Genomic DNA, 6,396 nt, shown 5'->3' on the forward strand with positions numbered 1-6,396 from the left:
TGGGCCACAGGGATTGCTGTGGGTGGTTGCCGGACTGGAAAGGGGTGGTCCTCTGGCCCATCCCTGCATTTTTGCCAAAGGCACTGACCCAATCCTACCTGTCGCAGTCGGTTGAGCAATTGACGGCTCAGTGCCAGGCTCCCCTTACTTTGTTGGTGTATGCTAGGTGTACCAAGCTGATTAGGAGAACAGACCAACTGTTTGTTAGTTTCCACTAGGTTTCAAAGTAAACATGGGCAGAAGTAAACAGGGGAGGTTCCCAGAGGTTCACAAATCTTCTAAAAAAATTGCCTCTACAAGTTGTGAAATGATTTCAGAATAATGCTCCTCAACACACAAACAGACTTTGATTATCACATCATCTACAATACATAACATCATAAACACAGTAAAAGAATCCAGAGAAATCTCTGTATGCAAGAGACAAGGTAAAAAAAAAAAATGTATTGGATCACTGTGATCTTCGGCCTTGGCAGGTGTGATTCTGACATGGAAATCATTGCATGGGCTAAGGAATATCCCTATCTGTGAAAAAAGTTCACTCTGCCATCCACAAATGCAGGTTAAAGCTCTGTCATGCAAAGAAGAAGCCATACATGAAGATGCTCTAGAAACACCATCATCATCTCTGGGCTGAAGCTCACTTACAATGGGCTGATGCAAAGTGGAAAACTGTTCTGTGGCCAGCCAAATGGAAATTATTTTTGTGAAACATGGATGCTGCATCCTCTGGACTACAGAGGAGGCTTGTTATCAGCACTGAATTAAAAATCCTGCTTTTCTGGTGGTATGATGGATGTATCAGTGTACGTGGAACTGGTAGTTGGTACATCTGAAAAGGCACCATCAGTGCTGAAAGGTATATACAGATGGTTTCTTTTCCAGGCAAGGTCTTGTATATTTTAGCAAAACAATGCTAAACAGCATCCTACAGCTATGGAAATGGCATAACTTTAATACTCGAGGAGTCTAGGTAATGAACTGGCCTGCATGCAGTCCAGACCAATTTAAACATTTGCAGTAAATAAAAGACAGAGATAACCCAAGACTGTTGAGCAGCTAAAATGGGATAACACTCCTCTCATGAAAGTCCAGCAGATGGTCTCCTCAGTACCCACACATTTAGTGGGCTGTTTCCCAGACACAGCTGATTGTTTCTTGGTAAAATCTTACTATTTAAGATTATTATCTTACTATTTATTTCATGATTGTTTTATGTTCTGTGGCTTGTTCTATGCACTTCAACACCAAGGTTATTTCTCCAAACAAAATAGTGTCTTTAATTACATAGTGATGTGGCATAATGACGGATTCAGTCAACAGAATTGTGGATAACTCAGCTTCTTAAGCTGAGTGTAGATTGTTAGGAGTGGACAGTTTTTGGCTTCCTATTTCAGTTTTTACTCTCATGGCATGTCAGCGCCATTGTGATTATTCAGTGGCAAACTTGAAAACTCAACTAAAGGACAGTTCTATAATATGGACTCGTATAATGGAAACAATTTTATCATTTTCATTTAAGCATAATTAAACATTAAAAAAAATCAGGGTAGCTGCAGAGAACTTGTAGGAAAAACAGTGACACACAGTGGAAGCCAGCTCTGTCATTTATGCTGAAACAGTCTGTTGCAAAAAAAAAAAAAAAAAAAAAAGTTAGTCTCTTTACCTTTTCATCTTCCAGGTTCTGCAATATTTCTTTTCCGCCGCTGGTTCCGATCTTCAATTGAGGGGAGCCTTTCCGTTCTTGCTTGTCTGCTGTGGGACTTTCCACAGCAGGGGAGCTCTTACTGTCACTCGCCGGGCTCTTCGCTTCCAGACCGGTTAGCCGTTTGGTGCTCCGCGGGGTGCGGGATCCCCTTTGCCCGACGCTAAGGGCATCAAAGTCTATCGTTTTACTCTCGAACGCGTCCTCGATGCTGCAAAACAAGCCTCCGTGTTTCTGCCTGGGCACCTGGTCGGCCGTGCCGGGCCGGGAGAGATAAACCGGCAGGTCGTCCCCTGATTTCTCCCAGTTTCTCCTGCGCTCTGCCATAGTGGAGCCCTGCACAAGTGGCCGAGAAAGACGGGGAAACTAGTACTGAAGTGCTGTGTATCTCTTTGTGTGTGTGTGTGTGTGTGTGTGTGTGTGTGTGTGTGTGTGTGTGTGTGTGAGTGAGTGTGTTGAGCAGACAGTCAGGCAGGAAGGAGTTGAATTAAAGCCAAAGGTGGTACTGCAGTGGCTCCTGATGCATAGGTAATATATGAGTATTTGATTCATCTTATATTTTACAATGAAATCAAACACACTCATGGTTGTGGCTTAAGACTAATGGGAGGCTTTGTTTCTCTGAGTTTATAGTATAACACTGAAAAGAGAACGAAAGAGATCGGTACACATTTGGTTAAAGAGACCACTCGCTGTATTTATGCACACATACATAATATGTCTGTGAAGGTAAGAATTAGCCTAATAATCAAAATATAATTCCTTCTAGCTGGTGCACTGATACTGAGATTAACTTGAGCGGACACAGGTGTGCGCCTAGCAGGTATTACAGGTGTCCTGAAGGACGTCCACTTTGGCGCTGTCCGTTCAGCACCTGCGCGCTTAAACAACTCCCAGCGAGGTCATGCTGATGTTTCTTCAAGTGCTTGTCTGGCCCCCTCACCGGCGACACCTCAGGGTGCTTAGAATACTTAGGCCAGCACAAACGAGACAAGATCGTGTCAGCAGCGCGGCAGACGCGCAGCTTTCAGGCGGCAGGTCTGCTGAGTCGAGAGGGCGAACGAGGGAAGCAGGAGTCAACGAAGTCAGTAAACAGGAACGCAATTATGTAACGGCCAAATATCTGCATGTTCCACAAATCTGCATGGGGTCAAATTTAGGACACTGGTTCCGTTAGGACATTGTAGTATATTGATAACTGTGCCTCGTGTAAGTCTCATGAACTACATATGCCAGAGTAAAACAGCCTTCTAATAAAAAGTGGACAGAATAATGACAGTTTGGTATTTTATTTTATTTTATTCTGATACAGCATGAGGGTGACTTTGGCTTCACAGAGAGGTGAAAGGACTGGTGAAAACTTTCATCAAGTGGATTAGAAATAACACCCACCTGCCTAACCTGTGTGTGTGTGTGTATGTGTGTGCGCATGTGTGTGTTTGTGTGTGTGTTTGTGTGTGTGTGTGTGTGTGTGTGTGTGTGTGTAGAAAAGAGAGAGGTGAAGAAAAGAGCTCTTAGACTCCACAAATCTGAAAAAGACTTTCAAGGTCAGTCACACTGTGGGCTACAGTGAAGTCCAACAAGCCACGTCCTCAGGTCTCATCTAACAGGTTGTCATCAGTGAATTAAAGCTGTGGCTGTTTTCAGCCAAAGGGCCACTTCACTGGGGCAGCATCTGGTATTTCCAGAAGCTCCTGATAAGGAAACCGACTAAGGGCACGACCGACAAAATCAAACTCAAATGACTCAAGTGACCAAGCCTGAAAAATGAAAATGAGAAAACGTAATTGTGTGTTTATTTGTTTGAGTTGTTACCAAGGCAGCCACTATTTTTGTGTGTGGTTTAAAACCACAGGAGAAGATTTTATCTGTATAAACAGATAATAGACTATAGTCAAAAGGTTTCACATTGGATAATTTACAACGGGGAAAAGTCTGCCCGCAGGGATGTGCAGACGTGACCATCTTTTCCTTTTTTGCATGGAAACATGAAGAAACATAATCCTACAAATACAAAAGCATATCTAACACACTGCATTTTACCATGATCTTAGAATGCACTGGAGAAAGAGAGAAAAATAATGATCAAGCACTATGCTTTTAAAAGATAGCAGAGTGTATATTTTTTTTCCAGTGTACTGAAGCAAAATTAAACACAAGTAGCACTATTCTCTGCTGAGTACCACTGTGGCAGTTTCCGTGGCTCTTCTGGCATCTAATGCAGTAACTTGACAAGGCAGCAGAAATTTCCCCTCACATGAATGTGATTAAAGCGTCAAGGTTTGCAGAGATGCCAAGAGCCTGCTAAAATTCCCTGCCTCTGTAACTCTATGACAGTGTGTCTCGTGTTTCCTCCAGTATCTTACTTGATTTAGACGGTGAATAATGCTGATGGAAGAGAGACAAATGACTAACAGCGTTCCTTAGAGTTTCAACCTTGTAACAAATTTGTGTTTTGGCAGGCCACACATTCATAAGCTGACACTGACCGCTTTGAGAATTAAACATAATGTGAGAGAACAAGGACAGCGCTCTGAGGCCGGCGCAGAGTGTGTTTGTCTTTAAGTGTTCCCTGTGGTGTGGGGCATCAGCAGACTGACTGGGAGGCAACGGAGCCGTCAGCACGCAGTGTCTGGCTTTCAGTGTGTCACTGATGTTGTCATAGCTGCAAACCATAATAACAAAACATTCAGTCGGTTGTTTACTTTACTGTCACTGTCAAAGAAAATTCCCTGTGATCACGATCCCAAGGAAAGACATTGTGTTACTTCCACACATTCTGAATTTCCTGCACAAACCCGTGTTTGGCACTAAGTCAAGAAGTTTACTAAGTAACATCATTCTGAATTATTGTGGCTTTTAAAGTAATGACTGCATCACTGTAGCAGAGCAGGAGACTTACTCAGTCGTGATAGTAAACGTGGATGTAAGGTAAGCCAGCACCATATAACAATGGCCTTTATTCCGCTAGTGGGTTAAGTGCATGCTCATTCGAGCATGATTGAAGCATGGCAGGTAGGACAGAGTTTGGCAAATTCACGCCCAGTGGTCTTCATGGATTTGGCACAAGAGGCCTTACGGCAACTTAGACCTTTGAAGAAGTAGGTAAGTGGGCCACAGTTCCACAGATAAGTCGACAGGGCTCAATTCAAATGGTACACAAAAACACATAAAATCTTACAAGCCCACCACAGGTAGGTTTCCGGTTTGATTCACCAAATGATTTTGATTAAAAAAAGATCAAATATTCACTGTCAAGTTGTCTTGGTTATGTAGCAGCCATGCTTTAATCTAGGTTATGCGTTTAGTACTGAGTCCTGCATGTCTGTTAAATCACAGGATTTTTTTTTCCTGCCACAAAATGTCATTCCTATGGCATGATTAGAACAGCAGCCCACAATCACAAGCAGCAGTAAACAATCAGCATTATACATCAACTTATATAAATGCATATTGGCCTGATGTAGCCAAATAAAAAGGAATGGCAGCCTGAGGTACTGCAGAAGCTCACATCTCGGCTGTTTTTCTTGTTTTCACTTTGCTTGTGAATTTACCAAAAAATTGCTGAATTGTGCAAATCTATATCTATAGTTTCAAAAAATGAAAGCAAAAGCTTGAGGTGGCAATCTCATATAAGTATGAACTATGAAGTCAGGACTGCTAAGCAGCTGGGGACACCAGGCCAGGCAGCTGCATCCGCCTGGGATGGTTTGGCTGCTAACCAGCTGCTGCTGAAATAAGGTTAAAGAGCCTCCGAGGATGGATGTGTCAGACATTTCAATCTTGTATCCCTAACAGTCAGCACAGCTTCTTAGCACATAAACAGCACTGAAGTGTTCGTGCTATCTGTAGTTTGACTTTTAAACAACCCACTCTTCTGAGTTGTGTCAAATGTGCTAAAAAGGTTTGTGCTGGTAAAGCATTTATTGTGCAGAAGAAGCAGTTTTCATTTGCACCCAACAAACATGTCATCAAGGATTACGCTAGAAGGATAATTATCTGTCCGTCCATCCAAACTTCCTCAACACAGTATCTCTTTGATGGCAAAAGTGACATTGTGACAAAACATGCTTTTGGCAATAACTACTAATGGCAATATTTCACTTTTTAAGTTTGGTCACATGAACTGATGCAGTGATGATAGTTTATACTTTGTCACTATTTGACTATGATATCATTTTTTTTTTTAAGTAGCCACAGATTGTGACCATACAACTGGTAGGATTCATAGTTAGTAACACTAACATCTGGGGACACCTATTACAGGTTCATATGATTAACCACATAAATCACATGAACCTGAACAGATACTGATTTCAACTGCAATTTGAGTGATTAGCAGAGGCATACAAGCACAAAGGGGAGTTTCATTTAACTTATTTAGAAGTGTTTTCCCCTCTTTTATTCAGTTATAGGAGACAGTTGTTCAGTCAGATGATACACTAAATATAAAAGTGACCTCTGTGTAAGTGGTGAAAGGAGGACAGATAAAAGTGCTTTCATGACAGATGTACTTTGGCAGAACAAAGCCTGGCTCAACCTCTGTTCTCATCAGGATTGTCAAGAACAGCCATGACTCCAATTTTTAAAAAAAAGGCAGACTCCTAACCCGGACTGAGTCTTCTCTTTGTACCATACAGCTTAGAATAAGCTTAGAGTATGAAAAGCCTACTATTTAGTAAACTAATGAG

The sequence above is a fragment of the Oreochromis niloticus genome, linkage group LG10 (assembly GCF_001858045.2).
Source record: "Oreochromis niloticus isolate F11D_XX linkage group LG10, O_niloticus_UMD_NMBU, whole genome shotgun sequence".
NCBI lineage: Eukaryota > Metazoa > Chordata > Actinopteri > Cichliformes > Cichlidae > Oreochromis > Oreochromis niloticus.